Below are 20953 nucleotides of genomic sequence, written 5' to 3'. Positions count from 1 at the left end.
ATAAAATGAAACAAAATAAAGAACAAAAAATTGGTGCTAGAGAGGATGCAGAAAAATTAGAACCCTCATACATTGCTCAAAGAATTGTCAAATCAAAATGAATGGATAAGCAAAATGTGGTCTTATCCATACAATGGAATATTAGTTGGCCATAAGAAGGAATGAAGTACATACTATAATATGGATAAAGGTTGAAAACATTATGTTAAGTGGGAAAAGCCAGTCACAAAAATCCATGTGTTGCATGATTCCATTTACTGGAAATGTTTAGAGTAGTCAAATCCATGGAGACAAACAGTAGATTAGTGGTTGCAAAGGCTGACGGGAGGAGGCAATGGGGAGTGACTGCTAATGAGTATGGTGTTTTTGGGGAGTTTGATGAAAATGTTGTAAAATGAGATAGTGGTGATGGTTGGACAATGCTGTGTATTTACTAAATTCTAAATTGCACATTTTAAACGAATGAATTTTATGGTCCATGAGTTATATCCCAATAAAGCTGTCATTTTAAAGGATGTTTATCATCAAGAGATTTGACTGAAATGAGCAACCATCCTGATTTGCATGGAATTTAGGTATTCCCAGGACTCGGGACTCCCAGAGCTAAAACAGAGACCATCCAGGCAAGCCGGGATGTGTCTGTCACTCTGACTCATGGGAGTCATGCTTTAATTAAGATTTGATAGATAGGAAGGAAATTAGTAGATGAAGTGGGAAGAGAATTGCACATACTGACACCTAGAGTAAGAGGCAGAGAGAGCTTAAGGGAATAGAACAGTGATGTGGCTGGTGAGCTTGGAGTGAGCTGGAGGGGAGGCAGGGGAGTCAGGCTTCCACCCATGTGACAGGGGGTGGAAAAGCCTCTAGATCAGTGATTCTCAACCTTGGCTGCACATTGGAATCACCTGGGAATCTTTTTAAAATCCTGATTTCTGGGTGATTCTAATGTGCAGCCAAGGTTGAGAACCACTGCTCTAGGTGTTCATATGCCTGGCTCCCCCCAATGGCTCAGTCTTCATTGGAACTTCGGTGGGGTCTTGTTGCTCTGGTATTTGCCAATGTTGGGGACAGTGCCTGGCACTTAGGAGACACACAGTAGATGCCCGGGGAGAGGGTAGTAAGGCCAGTCTTTTGGTTTCTGGCTTCTGGATCAGTGATGTGCACAGGGATGCTCTGCTGTTCCTAGCTCCCAGGCTGCTCTTTTGTTTGTCCTCTTTTGCCTGTTGCCTGCCAGCTGGAGAGACTAGACTGCACGCCCCGGAGCTGACAGGAGCCCCAGACAAGTGCATCTCAAAAGCGAAGACACCAAAGGGATGCCTGTTGCTCTCCGAGGAGGAGAGTGACAAACGGAGCTAAGAGTTTTGGGCTCTTCATTAAGTTAACTTAGGCCCCAAACCGGTAACAGCTTCTCTGTGGCCCACACCTCCCTCAGGTTAACAGACGCCCGCCTCTGGCTTGCCTTTTGCTGCCTGTCATGATGGCAGCGCTTCATGCTGTCAGGAGGCCAAGGCAGCTCTGGGGTAGCAGGTTGAGCAGATCCATATGGCAGCGGAACCACAAGAGAGCCAGGCAGGAAACACACAGAAAGACAGAGGGGAGCACAGGTATGAAAAGGGTCAGAGACTGGGGAAGGAGGGAGAGAGTGAAAGCAAGGTTAGGAAGCGCACAGCACAGGGAGAAGGAAGCCAGTGGGAATCAGGCAGGAGGAGGAGAAAAAGCTACCAGGTGCCCAGGCTGGATGAGATGCACAGAAGAGAAAAATGCTATTCTTTCTAGCCGGGGTGAGCGCCTCAAATCTCTGCCCCCGGCTGAGACACAAATGCGGGCAGCCCAGTCACGAAAATGTTTTTCCAGAATCCCTCTTGGAAATTGCTGATGAGCCCTCTGTCAGAGCAACGGAACCAGAGTCATACACTCCCCCCTGCAAACACTGCACTCAACGCAGCGCTCTCCTCCTCTGCACAATTATCCATCCTATTTGCCCTCAAAAGGAGAGTTGTACTTGAAGGCATATTCGAAAATATTTATTTAGAGTGCTATTTGCCACACTGTGCCGAGGTGACAAGGCTAGGTAATAAGTAGGGGACACTTTCTTTAGAGAAAGAAAAGAAGAAAATTTAAACGGTAGCATCAAAGGCAGCATTTCGATTTCAAAACACAAGAAAATAACCTTATAATGAGGAGTCATGGAGAGAACTCAGGATGCTGCTGTTGCTACATATCCATTTTCAAAACCCCATTGTTCCAGTTGAAAGGGAGAGACCAGAGATGGGAAGAGTCAGTAAATTAGAAGAAAGGAGAGAGTATGAATAAGAGATGCTTCCTTAAAGGCACAGAGGCGAGATGCAATCCATATTTTAAAAAGGCATCTCTCTGCTGTTATTAAAACTTAACTTTGCAAAGCAGCTAAATTTCTTTATCCCCCTTCATTCTGGGAGCTTGCTTTCTCCATTTCAATTTGTAGCCGGGACCAGACAGAGGAAAGAAGGGTGCGTTTTCCTTCCATTTTTCTTACTTCACTTACCAGGTTTTCTTCTGTTTGTTTTCTCTCCCTGTGCAGTTGCGTCCACACCCACACATTTTCTTCAGGGAAGAAGGTTTCTTAACTTACTGTTTATTGCCAAATCTAAACAAAAGGTACACTAATTCTTTTAGGAAGAATCAACAAGTATCAACCTTCTGGTCATTTCTTCATGTCCCCTCCCTCCTTATTGAGAGTTTGCTGTCTACTAGCCACTACCTGGGCATTTCTGTACCACCCCATGTAAAGGGGTTCCCCACCTGTGGCCAGGTGCAGGGCCCTTTGTCATTCAGGCTTATTCCCCCTTCATGGACTTTTATTAAAGAAAATGAATCACCTCCTAGCCTCTTGCACCCCGTGCTGCCATCTCTTTACCTATGTTCTGGAAGGATCTACCCATTCTGGAAGGATCTTAGACTCTTTCTTCTTGGCGCAGTGTTTTTCAGCTTGGTCGTCAGAGTAAGGACCATCGGTAATTACTCGAAGCTTGTGAGAAATACAGCATTTGCAGGCCCCATTTTAAACTGGATCAAAACTCTGGGGGCGGGGCCTGACCACCTGGGATCCTGCTGCCTGTGCATTGGAAACAATTGCTCTACCTGCTGAATGGTGAGCTTTAATCCTGTTTCCTTCTTAATTTAGAATGGGAAATAACCAGGTTTCAGTAAGTCCAGAAAGTGGTTGCAAAGGGAAACATAGAAGGTGGAATGCGGTGGCTTATTTAGATGGACTCACTTTTAGAAAATGCAATCGAGGATCCATTAGGAAACCCAGAGAAACCAACCCATTGAATATATTTCTTTTGTGTGTGTGTGTGAAATGGCTTGTATTCTTTTAGAATTGTGACCCTTACCAGCATGGTGGGCTAGAAGCAGATGTATTAACCTCATGATTAATTAAATTCCATGATTCTCATTGGCTGCATATGAATTGGTTCCACCCTCTCCTTTCCAAATGCTTTTGAAGGTTTATAATTTTCCCTTTCCTCTGCTAAGTTGTAGGGTCTCTGCCCTCAGAGCTGCTTTTATAGAATGCTAACTCCAGGCCAGCTAGAATGCTGGAATTCACATCACTTACCATGACTAGATTACATAATGTTGTCGGTCATTGAAAATAAATGTATCGTATGAGGCATTCCTTGGAATTTAACTGATCTTACCATTTTGGAAAAACACTGTTGCATTTGTAAGAAGTAACTTGAGATGGTTTTCCAAATCAGCAATGACAGCAGGTACTATGTTTTCTCACAACTGGAATGAGAAAAACGGAGCTGTGGAAAGGAAAGTAATGAATCTTATTCAGCAATACAGATGCTACCTACACAGATGCTGTTAACTCTGGCTTTTTATATGCCCACTATTTCATGCACTGTTATTCCTACTTCTCAGACCTTTGCTCAAGGAAGAATCGAGTGCACACAAAGAATAAGAAGAGGCTGGAGTGCTTGGCAAGGTCCATTCACACTCTCAAGCTGCCCAGCCCTCCTCTGCTAGCTGACTGCCTTTGGAGACTGAGAACTGGAATCCAACTCAGAGAATGGGGCAGTGAGGGGAAGGGCAACTGCCTTCTAGATTCCAATTGCTTTGCTTCAAAGTCCTGCCTCAGGCAGAATGCTGACAGGTTTACCCTCTCTCTTCCCACAAGCAATGACTCGCCCTTACAGAATTTCCTCACCGGTGAGAGATGGCATGAATGGTTTAGTTGTAAATGAAAATCCCAGGTATACCTGAAGCATCAAATGATTTGAATGGCAGTGCCTTTGGGTAACCTGAGAAGATGAAAGTTGCTCTGTGCTAATTGATGGGCCATTGGCCTTTCCGTTTCCCTGTGGCTTTATTTCTGTACTCCTTTCCCCCAGGTTCCCACACTCTGTTAATGTGTGAGAATCCTGGAGAGAACAGATTGCTAAGAAATTATGTTTGTGCAGGTATAACAGGTTGCGTTTTCTATGAATACAGTGGAAGGCAGAGATTATTAGCACGCAGGACTTTAATTAGGGAGTTCTCTTGAGATCAACACCTTTGGCAGGTAGGCGAGGATGAAGGGTTGGGTAGAGAGGATAGCTGAGCTGCGATGCAGTCCTAATGACTTTCTCTACTCACCGCATCAGTACTCTTGGGTCTTGACTGCTTAGTTGGGACAAGGCTTGGGATGACTGGGAAGAGGCGTGACTTTGGACAAGCTGAGGCCATCACAAAGAGGGCTGATGGCCGAGGGCCCTTGTGGACACATTCTTAGCAGGTAGGGAGGTATTATTTCTGATGGGGGATCTGGGTGACTCATCATAGCATCTGTAATGACAGGCGAGTGAGCAGGTCCTCTCAGAAGAGCACCTGATGGATAGCCAACATTTTAAAGTCTGTAAGATCTTGGAAGAGGTTCCTATAGGAATGCCACATTGATATTGGCTCACCTGCAGCCTAAGACTTGTAGGCACTCCCGAAAAGAAAATGGCCAAAAGGCTATCACGCTTATCATATATGGCAACTATGACACTTGGTTTTTTTTGTTTGTTTGTTTGTTTGTTTTTAAGTACAATTTAAATTGGTGGCCAAGATTGGAAGGGAGAGGGATAGAGAGTTAGAAACATCGATCAGCTGCCTCCTGCAGACCCCCTACTTGGGATGTGTCTGCAACCAAGGTACATGTCCTTGACCGGAATCACAATATGTAATTATATATGTGTTTTCCGATGGTCTTAGGCGACCCCTGTGAAAGGGTCGTTCGACCCCCAAAGGGGTCGCGACCCACAGGTTGAGAACCGCTGCTCTAAGACAACCAACTGGCATTAGGAAGGGTGAAGAAATGTAGTTTTCATACCAACAAGGAATATGGTAGAATTGTTTGAGTAAAAGACAAGTATGAATTTCCCAAGTGGATAGTCTTCATATATATGGTGACTCTATGGGGATTTATAGGGGCAGAAAATGAAGGTGTTACCTCATTTACCAAGCTATTATCTGTTACATTACAGTAGCATAAAAGAAAATAATGTCATTCTTTATAGGCTTTCCTACTCCAACATCTGGATGGTCGTTGATTCCACCAAATAAGAGGCATATGACTTGCAACACCCACAGGTAAAGAGCATTGCGTTGTCAGCAGGAGGATCTGGATTTAAGTCTTTGCTCTATTTCTCATTATAATGGTTTTGGATGATTACTCTGCTGAGCTTCAGTTTCCTCCCCAGTAAACAGACCGAAAATTCACAACCTCAAAGAATTGTTTTGAGAATTAAATATAATAATGCATCTAGGTTTTAGCACAATACGCCACCGTAATTCAGTACATATTAGCTGTCATTATTATTACTCAAGCACTTGGAATTTCTGTAAACAACTAAATCCTGTAGACCAACAGGCCTGACTGAAGAACTAAGAAAGATGGACTTGGTGTTTCTTTTGCATCTTGGGCCTCTGGGCCTTTCCTGTGTTCCCAAGAAGGTCTACACTTCAGGTTTTTGGGGATTTGAACCATTATTCTGATTAGGACTAATTACCATCAACTAGAGTTGGAAGCCTCGAGTTGTTTCCTTTGGGAAGATCACCCACTTACACCTATCTCAATCCTCTCATTTTTTGAAAATCACATCACTGAAACAGAACCCATGAGATAAATGGTCTTAGGCTTCATTGCCAATGAAATTATGTTAATGAAAACTATCTGGAATGGTTATACCCATTGACATTTTTAGTCATGCATCTATTCTTGCTTCCCTTTACCCCCAAAGCAATACTAAAATTTCACACCTGGGTTCTACTTAAATGTCTGTGGTTGATTAAATGGACAATGATCTTGTATCTTGGTCATTTGCAAGAGATGTATGTCAGGACAAACTGCATAAAGATTAGCTCTTTTGGCCTAACTAAACAATGCCTTCATTCAGGTGAGGAGAAATCCCCAAGCATCCAATTTAGCATTAGATTGCTTGAAAAGGCAGTCAGTAGAGACTTGATAACTAATTTGGGTGAGTAGATGAAGCTGAATAAGACACATTACTGAAACTTCCTTCAAATTTCTTGAATCATAATATTTTATATATTTATGAAACACATGTATGTCAGCAGAATCTTTCCATTTTCAAGATTCTGGTTCATAGATTATGGATGAATGTATTGTTACAGAATTCCACTTATTCCCTCATTAGATTTCTAGCTAAGTAATTGTACAATTCATACTACTTTGTGCCTTATAAAATGTCACTATATATAAGTAAATGAACCCCTTCCCATATGTCTACTTAAGGCACATCAGGTTTGGAAGAAGTGCCTCTCACCATATTGGGTGGAAGGCAGTGAAGACAATTAAGAAACAGAAAGTAGTTAGGATTATTTTTGCCCTAGGAAGTCATACATGACAAAAATAAAACAATTCCTGGGGGAAATAAAATCCAATAATTATGAACTACATGCTTATGATGGCTAAGACTTTGTTAGGTGCAGCAGAGAGAAAGACAAACACCCCAGACATAGTACCAGCCTCCATGGTACCGGATGCACCTGTGCCCAAGGCTTGGTCACTGCCATACTATTCCAAAAGATTTCATTGATAGCATGTGGTTTTTCTATAGACATATGGCCTATATTTACATTTGGGTGAAGTATGCAGGAGGCTGTTACCTGCTTCACTTAGCATCAAATTTCTGGCCTAGAGAGTAAAACTAGAATGTAGATTCCTATGAGATGAAACTAACCTAACAATAACAAGGCTGATATTTTTTTCACATGTCCCTTGTCTTGTTTTCAAGGTAGAGTCCAGTGAAGAGAGCCAAGAATTGCTTGAGAGAGGTCAAAGCATTTGAATAAGCATATAACTTCAAAACTTGATAGCCTTGGAGGTTAACACCCACTTCAGTGTGTAAGTTCAAAATAATTTGTCCAAAGCATGCTCTAAGATGTATTAGAGATCTGTTTACCCAGGAAATTGTGTCTACTTTCCAGGAAAGTTGCACTTCTGTTCAGTGAGGCAACCAGCAGAATAGGACTGCTGATACCACTGTATATGTGCCCAGTGGAAATACACATATCTGTACACTTTGATTATGTTTAGTATGCTTATATTTCATATAGGTATATCCCAATCACTAAAGTCTATGTTTGTCTGTCATTGGCTGTTAAGAAAGATTAATTACATTGCATTTTCATAAGAGTAGCACTGTTTACATGTCCCTCAAGCAGACTCAGAGGCACAAGGTGTCCAATTTAGGATGTTGTCTCCCTTAGGACAGATTGCACACAATCTTATTTCACTTTTGAGACTACAGTTTTTATTGAATTCCCAGCGAGGCCTCACTCATTCCTGCCTAATGATGGTGATGGGAAGTGACCCAATTCTGATGCTCTGAACATCATTCCTTTGAGAATACACTCTCCAATCTAAGGTCCAGATGGGGAAAACGGTAACAATATGGAGAGTTGACTTATAGTTAGCTATCCCTTATCTTTGTCTATTTTAAAAGGGAATTCTTACCAGAAAAAATTCAAAGTATTTATTTTTGAGTTCGTAATTGATTCTACTCTTTATTCCTAAGACATGATATTAGAGCACATCCCTCTTTCATTGACAGGCTTATCTATGGTCTCTGACTGACATCAAACCACAGTACAGTGGCCAAATCAAAAATGGACTAATGTACAACGCAGTGCCATCTGGTAGATTTCAACATATAATATGTTGAGTTTCAACTATTTTCTACCCATTATTTTAAGCCTTTTGGCAACAGAATGATAAACAAGATTAATCATTATCTTTAAGAACCCTACAGTTTCAAGAAAGATTAGATAATATGCATTCAAATAATCATAATGGCAGGTCAAACATGATAAATGCCAGGCCCTGATAGCAGGGTAAACACATTTCTAGAACCAATTTTTTCTCTCTCTTTTTAAAATTTTTTTATTGATTTCAGAGAGGAAGGAAGAGGAAAAGAGATGAAAACGCCAATGATGAGAGAGAATCATCTATCAGCTGTCTCCTATACACCCCACACTGAGGATCAAGCCCACAATCCAGGCATCTGCCCTGACCAGGAATCAAACCTTGACCTCTCATTCATAGGTCGATGCTCAACCATTGAGCCATGGCAGTCGGGCAATTTTCTTTTTTCTATTGTTATCATCAAAAGTATTGATATACTTTTCCTCTATTATCTGAATTACCTCCAAACTCATCTGCTTTCTTCCTGTCTGACTCTAAACCATCTTCCCAATAGACAGCAGAATATTTGCCCTTATAAGATATCCAAATATAACTCTATTGTCTCCATGCTTAACCTCTTCAATGGTTCTTCATTGCCTATGGGTTAAAATCTGAACTGAATTACTTATGCCTTCTCACCTCAGACCTTTAGACAAATTATTTCCTTGGCCTAGATTGTCTTACTTTTCCTCAGCACCCTGTGTTGGAAATGCTGGTTTGTGAGTGGAAGAATAAACAGGCAATGGCACCCATACTTGGGAAGGGCAGCCTATCTTACTTATTTTTGTGTGCCTAATGTTTAACCTAGTGCTACGCGTATAGTAGGTTCTCAAATTTGTTGAACAAATAAGTGACACAAAGTGCATTGGAAAGAATGGTTACCATTGAATGGGATCGTCAGGGAGAGCTTTAGAGAACATGTGCTAGGGCTGGTCTCAGAGAAGAAAGGATTCAACAAGCAGAGGTGAGAGAAGTTATTTACGGAAAGGAATACACTGTAAAGAAGGGCCCTAGCTTACATAATGCACAATCTTTGAACGAGGTTTTGAAGTCTGCTATTAGGTTGATTCATTAAGGGTTTCTCTTGGCTCCAAATGAATCCCGATTCTTCAAGTAACTCTCACCCAGAAAACCTCAGTTGTTACTTAGGAAAGTTTGGTGAAGCGCTGATAGTTTGGAGTATTTCAAATGCTATTATTAAAGCAGCGTGCTTTGCCCTGCTTTCTTGGCAAAACACCATTCCTCAGATGATGCCATGGTCCTGTTCTAGCCTCTGTTTCCCTTCATCATGACTCTTAGACTTTTCTATCTAATAAAGTTCTCCTACTCATTGCTATTTTAAATAGTTGGGTCTAAATTATTATTAGATAGGTGACAATAGCCGACTATTATCTACAGAGTTAGTGTTGATCCTGAAGATAGAGAAAGCTCACTGTTACAGCAGGGTTGTTGACTTTGTTCTCATACGTTAGGGATTTGGCTGTTTTTAAATATGGAATTTCAAGCCTCATTTTGAAACATTTGCTTATAAGTGTGAGCCTTGATAGGCTGTGCTGAGATAATTCCAAGTAATGACTTGAGCACTGTTTATGCAGATAAACTAATGCAGGAGGCTAAACTATTGCCAAAATAACTCAACACCTGTAGATAATCCATTGGATGTTCTGTTTTCAGTCAATTTGCATTTTTATTTCCTGAGTGGTCTGGAAAATTGCTTCTATTCTGAAATTCACAACAACCAATATTATAGAAATGTAATTTTACTAACAATTTAATTTGAGACTAACTACAGATTTAGATGATAGCTGTGGACATTTAACTTTTCTTCCTTTAAAACAGTATGTCACCCGTACAGCAAAACATTTTGGATACCATTGACTTTGGCTCTGAGAAATCGCATGGCTAATGCATACAGAGAAGTAAAGATACTCATATGCAGGAAAATCAACAGTTTTCTTGTTTATCTTCTGTGGATGCCTCTTCCTTTTTCTGCAGATGATTTTCAGTGCCTTAGAATGCCTTTTTACTGATTTATATTCATTTTTGCCTTTAAGATCTGGCGTAGTCATGCATTCGCAAAAATATGTTAAAGGCCTATATTGGACAGAGAGGACACAGAGACTCATTCATTCAACAGTTCTATTGTTTACCTGACATGCACAAAGTATGCTCCTGATAATAAGTAAATTATAGCATATAAAGAAGAGAAAAAGGAGAGCCAGTAATACCAATTGGGAGATTCAAATATTTTGCTAGGAATCTTTTTTTATGGTGACTCTTAAGAGAGGCTGTGCTTCCTACACTTGTATGTCTATTTTCTTCACCAGGTTCAAAAAGTCTCCTGTCATTTTTTTTTTTCACATAGGTTTTTAATTCCTTGCTTGCTCTTTTCTATTTCTGGTACCCCCATGATGTGAATGTTGGTACACTTGAAGATGTCCCAGAAACTCCTTATACTATTCTCATTATGGGGGATCCCCCCCCCTTTCCTGTTCTCATTGGGTGTTATCTGCTTCCAAATCATTGATTTGATCCTCTGCTTCATTGATTCTACTGTTGATTCCCTGTAATGTATTCTTCATTGATGACTGGTTATTTTTTTATGTTTTCTATCTCCATTTTTATGTTTCTTATCTCTTTGTTAAAGTATGAGCTACAAAGTGATCTGCAGAGGCTGCTACTTGTGCTGGACCAGCAACTGTTAGTGCTGGGCCTGGGGTCAATTAGCGTACCAATGCCAGGTGCTGCTTGTTTGAGAGATTTTAGGAAAGTCTGAAGCATGAGCCAAGAGAGGCCATTTGTATTGAAAAGCCACTGGACATGGCTCAGGTGGGCTCACAAGTTAGATGGGGTCTCAGGGGATTATCAGGGAAAGGTAAATAGTGTTAGCCAGGTTGATAGAGACTCAGATATGGTGACCACCTATAGGCTCTATGAGAAGAGGGATCACAAAGGAGCAATGGTCTCCGCCAACACTTCTCCCTCCATCCCTTGTTCTGAAGCCAGCCAATTCAATCCATTCCTGTACATCCCTGGTGCCTTTAGAGCTGCTACCCCAGTGCTGGAGCTCAGAGCAAGTGAGTTCAAGTACATGAGTGTGAAGACCTTTTAAGAAGCACTCCTGAGCCCTTCTGGTATGGCTCAGTGGTTGACCATCAACCTATAAACCAGAAGGTCATGTTCCTTTCCCCGTCAGGTCACATGCCCAGGTTTAGGACTCGATCCCTAGTAGGGAGTGTGGTGGAGGCAGCCAACCAATGATTCTCTCTCATCATTGATGTTTCTATCTCTCCCTTCCTCTCTGAAATCAATAAAAATATATTAAAATAATTAAAAAATGCAAGAGGCACTCCTGGGACTCCAGTAGCCTATGACTCACTCAGCCACAGTCCTCACTAGTTTTTTCAGCCAGAAGGTATGGGGACTTCTTTTCTTGGCACTGGACCCCTGGTCTGCAGAGCTGCTGTGGAGCTGGGACCCCTCACTCCTCAGGGGGAACCTCTGCTTCCAAGATATTCAGCTCAGTTTTTATCCTTAACACATGGATGTGGGGGTAGGCTGGTCTAAGTCCCTGCTTCTCTTATCAGTCTCAATGTAGCTTCTTCTTTATATTCTTAATTATAAGTCTTCTTTGTGTTCAGCTAGATTTCAAGCAGTTCCGGCTGATGATTGTTCTATAGTTTAGTTGTAATTTTGATGTGGTTGTGGGAGGATTCGAGTACAGCTTTTATCAACATGACCATCTCGACTGGAACCCTCTTTAATTTTTTTTTAATTTATTTGTTACGTGGTGTATGATTTAGATTGAAAATGCCTCCAGAATAGGGTCTATTTTTTTTTTGAGGTCCCATAGGGCCACTAAGTTTGGAGGCTTAAAGCAATTGCTCCAAAATATTTATTAAGTAAACATTTGCACATATACACTTCCCTAGTTTTGATCTCAGTTTCTGAAAAAATTGTCTCCCTGTGTCTTTGTGTGTAAAAATGGTTGCAGGTGAACTGAATAAGGACTGACAGCTACTTTTTGGTAACCGGACTTCCTGTCTCTAGGAATACATTTTCCCCTGAAGCTTGGGAGAAGAATAGCAACATTGTCTAGTTAATTGGTGCTTGTCATCTCTCCGCCTAGGGAAAATGAAATACATTATGCATATACACAAAATTGTGCATTCACTTTTATGGTGTTGAGATAGCCCCTCTCCTTTTTGTCATTATCCCAGTATTTTATGGACCCTCCTGATATAATGAAAAAAAATTATTTGGAATCAAGAAATAAGAATTCAAGTCTCATTTTGCTATTAACTGGTTGTTATGAGGTGTCATATAAGAATAGCTTTGTTTTTAGTGTCCTTTTCTCTGGAAATTGAGTAGTAATATATTGTCCATCTCCTACGGTGGTTAATGATTAAACTGAGATAAGTATGAGAGGGAATATTGAGGAATAAAAAGTACTAAATGTGCATATTATCAGTGATTCCAATAATAATAATGAAATTAGAAATGATTTATAATGTTGCTACAAAGTAGTTGGTTTAAAAAGAGGGCAGTCCAGTTGGAAATTTTCCCAGAAGAGCCACAGAAAATATGTTAGAGTAATGTAATGAGACTGACCCTAATTTCAATTAATGAAACCAGTAAGCTTTTAAGAAATCTGAAATGGGATCTGATTGACTTCTTTTAACCATTACTGGAGTATAAAAAAAAAAATGTATAGACTTTGCGGTGTTTCTAAAGGTACATTCATCAGAGTTCCAAAAAGACAAATTCTGAGCATATTTTAAAAAAGTAATATCGGTCTTTTCAAGGTTTAGCATGTCTGTTCAGAAACATTCGAGCAGAGAATGCCAAAGCAGAGATTCACCATATTGCTGTGCAGAGTTTTGTTTTTCTCTTCGTTGTTAGCATTGAATTGCTGCTGGAGAGTGAGAGGTATGGGGACGTAGTGAATATCTCTGATCCCCTGAGGTGGCTTGACAATCACCCTAAGAGGCACTTCCTCCCACAGAGAGATTGGTAAGCCGTCGGTTTTTAGTTCCCAGCAGCCTACTGAACTAGAGAATTCAAAAATTTTAAAACAAAGGTGATTTGCATATTTGCCCTTAAAAATGTCTCTAATCAGTAATATGTTATCTGCAAAACCTCCAAACCAGAAACAGTGGACATATGGATTTCATTCGGTTCTTTAACTCCTGCTTATCTTCTCCTTACCCTCCTCCGGTGTAAACTGAGCTTTGATCTATGACCGATGATAAACCTCCTTGAGCACTTGGTCGTATACCTGGCCTGGAGGGGAAGAGAATAACTTAAATTGAAGGAGAACCCAAGACACCCAGGAATTCTTCTGGGCAAGAGAAATCTAATTGTATGTCATTTCGAAATTCTGACTCATTGCACTAGCCGGAGAACAACAGCAGCAAGAAAAATCAATAAGCAGATACAGCGCATTGAAAGATAAATAGCGCGAATAAGGAGCCAGACCTGCAATAAATAAGTCCATTGATGTGAAATCTTTCTACATAAACAGCTACTTAAAATTGGTTGGACATGAAGACCTAGCTGTTAGCTAGACAGTAGGTAGAAAAGAGGTAATTGGATACAGTAGGTAAAAGGATTGACTTGGTCATTTATACAAACATCTATTCCCCATTGGCATTTCAGAGAATAAATGCCCAGAGACCTAACTCCTGTCTGGATGCACCATCCATCTACCTGTAATGAGGTCTATGAATCAAGTTACTTCTGAAGGACAGCCTGATCTGTCACTGTATTTGACAGCTGTCAATCACAGCAGCCAGAGGAGCCCATGTTTGGCATTCTTCTTCTGATATTTATCAAATCCAATTCAACATCGCCCCGTGAAAGTACAGATGCAGATTGCAACCACTCAATCGTATTTAGAGTGCCTCACACTTTGTTTTCCATTATTTCTCTGGTGGAACTTTCCATGAAAAGACATCAGAGTGGACTGTTTTTAACCCTGGGAATGGACACTGCATACTGAGGGTTAATGAACTTGCCTCAAACTGCAGTCTTTCTCCATGCAGCTGATGGTCTATGCAGCAGGCAGAGCCCCACTGCTTCCCCTCATGTGTGAGCTAACCCGTCTACCTTAGAGAATAGTGGTGAAACCGAAAACCCTGCGGGTGTTGAGGTTGCCAAGAAATTGAAAATGGATCAAATATCATTACCTTGTCAAGAAGATTTTTTAAAACTTATGTGGAGTAATAATATCTGTTTTTCGTGCCTTTCCTCTAGCAGAATCCCAAAGTATTTTTGTGAGCTATGTACAGCATGTGGGGAAATCACTTTGCCTGGCCAGGACAGGCGGCCTTGTCTAGAAAGGTATATGGAAGGAGAAAGGTAGACCCCAGAGGAGGCAATGCAATATCTCCAAGGTGGCATGTCATGGGAGGAAGTTCCAGGGATGGCTGTTGACCCAAGGCTTGCTTTCATTTCCCATATGCTAGCAGTGTCTCTCAACAATTTATTCTGATGCCCATGGCGAATTCTGCTTTCTTTTCTGCTTGGGACTGTAGGCTGCCCCCCAATTTTTATGCACCTCTTCAAAATTCCCCCTTTTTTGTAGCACTGTGTGATAGACACAAGGTCAAGGCAAACTGAAGATGTGGCCATTTTTGTGAGAAAAGGCTATTTTTTGTTGTTTCTTGGGTAGGCACAACAGTCCTAGGAGGTAGTGAGAGCAGGTGTATTATTATCTTTACCGTACAGTTCTGGAAACTCCAGGACAGAGAGGTTCATCTGCCTTTTTCGGGGCACAAATGGCAGAGCCAGACTTAACCTCAGGTTGCCTGACTTTGAATCCTCCTTCTGATTTATAGAATTGCTTTATAGAATGTGCCAATTTTGTTATTCCTCAACATTTCTCCGGAATGGCAGAAATCTAGTCCGTTCCGGAACCCCAGCCACTCTAACTCTACTCAGTGTGGAGGCTGCCCTAAGGGTCTTAGCCACTGATCTAGAGCAAGCTGATTGTTGCTCAATATTCTCTGCCCTGTGCAGCTTGCCCCGCCCTCTGGGTTCTATTGTTCAACATCTCTAGCTATTTCTTTATTGTTTTTTTAAAAAAAATTTTATAAAGAAAACATTTTTATTTTTATTGATTTCAGAGAGAAAAAAAGAGGGGGAGAGAGATAGAAACATCAGTGATGAGAATCATCAATTGGCTGCCTCCTGCACACCCCCCACTGGGGACCAAGTCCACAATCCTGGCATGTGCCCTTGACCGAAATCGAACCTGGGACCCTTCAGTCCACAGGCCATTGCTCTATCCACTGAGCAAAACTAGCCTGGGCTCTTTTTAAAAATAAAAAATACAATTTTTATTGATTTTAGAGAGGAAGGGAGAGGGGGAGAGAGATACAAACATCAATGATGAGAGAGAATCATCGATCAGCTGCCTCCTACACTGCCCTCACCAGGGGTCAAACCCACAACCTGGGCATGTGCTCTGACCGGGAATTGAATCGTGACCTTCTGGTTCATTGGCCAACGCTCAACTATTGAGACACACCAGCTGGGCTAGCTATTCCTTTCTTTTTGCCCATTTCAGGTTAGCATCACATACCAAAATAGCTGTTTTCCCAGAGTGGACAGAATGTGACCTTATCTTACAGTCAAGCACCTGCAGTCAAGAATAGCAGCAGTAGGGCTTAATTCCTCAACACAGGACAAGAAGTAGGAATCAAACCTTTTTTTTTTTTTCTTCAAAAATGTGGAGAAGTTACAGTCTACCGTTTGAGAACTTATTTCTAAGGAGGGATCTGGCAGCCATACGAATATGCTGGTAGCTCCAAAGTTGCCCTCTGTTCCTAAGCAATGCTGCTTCTCCTAATTTAAATGGAAGTTTAATTGGGAACTGCCATAACCACTGGCCTCTGGCTGGCTCAGGGATCCTTCTAGATTTATGTACTTGGTCTGATATCTGCTACACACTTGACCAGTTACAGCCATTAACTAAGATTTTGAACATATGGCCACAAACCCGTATATCTGGGCCATGAGTAGTGTGTGTGTGTGTGTGTGTGTGTGTGTGTGTGTGTGTGTATGTGTGTGTGTTGATTCTGAGAGGACAGACCTGGCAGCTATTGACCCCTAGAATAAAAGCTCCACAGACCACAGCTTTGTTTTATTTACTAATGTATCCCCAATCCCTGACAGAGTACAGTGCCTGACATACTATTGAAAGGATAAGTAAGAGACTGTTTCCTGTCATGTGGGAAAAAGAAAACTGGCATCAAAGGAGGAGTTTGATATGTAGGGAGGAGAATGGAGACAGAGAACATCAATGTTGGAGTCCCTATGCCCAGTTTCTCTAGATTCCTATCTCTGATGCTGCCTTCTCGGGGTCAAGAGAGCCAGTAATATCTTCTTTTCCATCTGAGCGGCTTTGAATTTGTTTCTATCACTTGCAAACCCAAAGTGTGCTGGATCACATGCCAATATACTCCTACAGGCAACTTACTATAACTGCAAGCATGCTTGATCTATCAACTCCCTACCTGCCCATCCGCTCACTTACTGTGGAAGAAGGTAAGTGTGCTCTTTCATGGGGATTGGTGTGATGGCATTGGAGTGAAAGTCAGCATGACCTTGAAGAAAGGTTTATGAGTAACTGAAGGAAAGGGTTTCAAAAATACATAAGGCCCAACCGGTTTGGCTCAGTGGATAGAGCGTCGGCCTGCGGACTAAAGGGTCCCAGGTTCGATTCCAGTCACGGGCATGTACCTTGGTTGCGGGAAGATCCCCAGTGAGGGGGTGTGCAGGAGGCAGCTGATCGATGGTTCTCTCTCATCGATGTTTCTAACTCTCTATCCCTCTCCCTTCCTCTCTGTAAAAACTCAATAAAATATATTTTTTAAAAAATACATAAGGAATCCATTCCAACTGGAAGGACAGCCTGTAGGAGGAAGCTCTCTGTGAAGCAGAAGAGAACTCTCTTGGCCAGAGCTGAGAGGAAAGACAGAGGCGCGGTAGGAGAGAAGGCCTGAATGGTGGGATGCAACCAGGGGCTCCGAACAAAGCTCCATCGAGAAGCAAGCTTTCATGCCGCTGGGTTTGCTTCTCTCACTTCACCTCCTGTCTCTGGCTCTGCTTCTCTCAATGGTATAACGAGTCTCTTGGTGTGGCCAGATGTCTTTAAGAAAATGTTTGACATAAGGAATCAAACGCATGTTCCAAACTACTCCCCGGGGCCCCGCGCCTCCTGGCAGGTTTACATCATAGTCCAGCTGTCAGAGCTTTCCACTCTCCTAATGAGAGATTAAATCCAGGGAGTGGTTTCCGGGTCAAATGATCTGTCCTAATTGTTCTGTCTCTGATGTGGAAGAAGAAACCGCATTTAAGAGATTGGATCTGAACTGGACTGGACTGTGACCCATAGAGGCTCCCCGTAGCAGTGAACTCTGCTACCTCTACCCGACTAATAGCACTGCATGCTCCTCTCATTAATATTCCAGAAGTGTGATGGGAGGATGCAGTACCACAAAGCTTCCCTTGGAACGTGCAGACCTTAAAACCTAAGTGCAGTGGTGAGGCGTGTGTACGTGTGTGCATCTGTGTGTTTTACCCAGTTCTAAAGACACTACCCACGTGTCAGAGTCCTTACCAATGAACCCAAAATGTCAAACAATTTAAAGCTCCATTATATGAAACATTGATGGAAACAGAAAAAGAAAACTTAAGCGAGGGAGGGAGGGAAGAAGGAAGGAAAGAAGGAAGGAAGGGAGACAGGGAGGAAGGGAGGGCGGCAGGAAGGAAGGAAGGGAGAAAGGAAGAAAGAGGAAGAAGGAAGGAAAGAAGGAAGGAAGGGAGACAGGGAGGAAGGGAGGGCGGCAGGAAGGAAGGAAGGGAGAAAGGAAGAAAGGAAGAAGGAAGGAAAAGAATGAAAAAGAAAGGAAGAAAGAGAGGAAGGGAGGGAGGGAGAAAGGAAGAAAAACCTACAACAGCCGAGTAACTTTTCTGTGATCACTTTAGCTTAATTGCTGCCATACTGTACATTGCAAATTATTCAGCCTAGAAAAACTCCCCACATCCATCACCTCTTAGGTAATTACTGTTTCATTAAATTCAGTTTATAGCCATCTATTTACAATCATGAATGAATCAGTTCCCAGCACAGGGCTCCAGCAGGGGCAGGCTCTCCCGGCACCTCTGCCTGTCCCTCAGCCTCCCTGCCTGACAGTTCTCCCAGCGGTCTGCAGAGGAGAGGGCAAGTGCTGCCTGGGAAAGGGAGCAGAGGGGAGGGGTTTACACGAAGAAGATGTTATCACCAAGCACATCAGAGGGACAATTTTCAATTCTTTCAATAATGGTTCACGAAATCATTTACACTTTCCTCCCTGGGTCTTGAAGACTGTGTCTGATTGCTGGGAAAGCCAGTAACCTCTGTCCCTATCCTAGACATATATGGTCAAAGCAGTGGTAACATTGAGGCCTCGTGCAGTTCTGGACCAGAGCCCAGCCTGTAGGTAGAAGGTGGTGAAGGTGTGAAGCTCTGGCAATGGGATGATTATCCATCCCCTGAATCAAGGTGGACTCATCAGGGAGAAAGAGCGAGGGAAATGTAAGGGTGGGGTTTGATCAAATGAAGAGTAGGAAGCAAATAATGGAAACGGGGGGGACAGTTCACTTTCTCAGTCAGGTGTAGCAACCTCAGCCCGAGGCATGTGAACCCCTAAAACTCCTGACCTCCAGGTTAGCTGCCTTTGCAAAGAACCGCCACTCTTTCACGCTGTCTGGTGTGATTTAGTGTTACTGCTGGTATTACTATTATAGCCAAGTTCGGAGCATTTTCTTTGCATTGAGCATTGTATACTTTCTGTATATAACACCGGGTAATCTTTATAGTAACTTGGTGAGATAAATATAATCCATTTTACAGGTGGAAAAACTCAGGTTTAGGGATGTACATAACTTGTCACAAATTATTATGATGGAAAGCTAGAATTTAAACCTAGGTCTTGTGTGATAGCCTAGGATGTGCTCTTAATCATGCTCACAAATTATTAAAATGAAGTATATAATGTGACAAGAATCCTCCATAATGAATAAACTTTTTCCTTTCTCCTTTGCCTTCTTTTCAGATAGAAGTGTGTATTTGTCAGTGTTCTCCAGAGAAATATATATATCTCTATCTCTATCTCTATCTCTATCTCTATCTCTATCTCTATCTCTATCTCTATATAGATGATACACAAACACAGTAATTATGGGGACTAGGGTCCACGATCTTCTGTTAAGAAGCTGACAACCTAGGAAAGCTAGTGGTGTAATTTAACCCGAGTCAAAATTCCTGAGAACAAGAGAAACTGAAGGTGTAAATCTCAGTTCGAGGGCAGGTGAAGATGAGATGAGCTGTCACAGCTCAATACTGAGACAGAAAAAAAGGAGGCACATTTCTTCTTCCTCTGCCTTTTGGTCTATTCAGGCCCCCAACAGATTGGATGATGTCTACCCAACTTGGGGTGGGCTATCTGCTCCACTGATTCAAATGTCGATCTTATCTGGAAACACCCTCGCAGACACACCCAGAAGTAAGGTTTAACCTGGGCACCCTGGGACCCAGTCTAGTTGACACATAAAATGAATCCATCACCCGTTGGTTTCTTTTCCTGAGTGGGGGCAGGACGGGAAGCAAGGTTAGGAAGCTTGCAGAAAACCGCCCTTAAAGACTTGAGAACTCTCTGCTTCTCAGAGGAGCTCCCTCTTAAAGCGGTCTTGACCCCTGATTGGAGATACTCATGTGTAGGCAGCCATTTAATTATTTGTGGAAGGCACTTGGTCATTGATGGGGACTTTTAACAGAAGGCCTTCAGGTTCTTTCTAGCTTTGACATTTAATTAGCCTTTAGCAATACTTAACCCATAGCAATACTTAACCCAGGTATGTTTTTGGATTGCAGGTGAAAACTGATGAGCCAAGCCGCTCTCCTTGCTCAGCAGAAACTGTAAGCATTCTTTAATAAGGCAAGGGAGAGTGGGTATTGATTATTAAATACACTTGCATGTTTAAGACAAATAAATGATTCAGCATATCCAGAGTGGTGCAGCAATGTCTAGCCGGAGAATGACTGCGTTTTTAATAACCAATGGCTGTTTATTTGACACATGGCTGTCTGGGCAAGTTTAAATGATGTGTATATAGAAACCCTGACATAACCCACTACCTTAGAAACATAGTCATTTGTCAGGGACTAAGTTGTTGTTAATAACCTCCCCTGGGGGAATTGCAGGCAAATGGTTATGTATTTGATGATATTGGGCCTTCAGTCAGACACGCTGGGAAACTTAATCTTCCATTTCAGTAGAATAATAAGATGTTATGGGGTAGAACAGTGACAGGGCCTGCAAAATGGGCTGCATCATTCTCTGAAAGTATTAGGACATAGGTTGGGGCTGAGGTGCATATGAATTTTTATTCAAAATGTGGTCAGTTTTGTGCTAAAACGAGCCTTATACAGCCGAGGGGAGAGCTCTCTCAAGGAAAGAGCCATTTCTTGTTTCAGGGGCAGGCAAACTTGCAAATTATCTACTCTAATCTCATAGCCAAACACCTGTATTTTACTGATGAGGAAACTGGGGCATAGAGCGCTGAAGTGGGGTGGGTTGGGGTGTCCTGCTCAAGGTCTCAGCGTAAGAGATGGACGAATTCAGGAGGGAGCAACACCGAGACTCCATCCCTATGGAGTTTTTTTCCGGCCAGCCCCAGCACTGCCTC

This window comes from Myotis davidii, unplaced genomic scaffold (genome assembly GCF_000327345.1).
Source record: "Myotis davidii unplaced genomic scaffold, ASM32734v1 scaffold148, whole genome shotgun sequence".
NCBI classification, from domain to species: domain Eukaryota; kingdom Metazoa; phylum Chordata; class Mammalia; order Chiroptera; family Vespertilionidae; genus Myotis; species Myotis davidii.
This window is presented reverse-complemented; position numbering follows the sequence as displayed.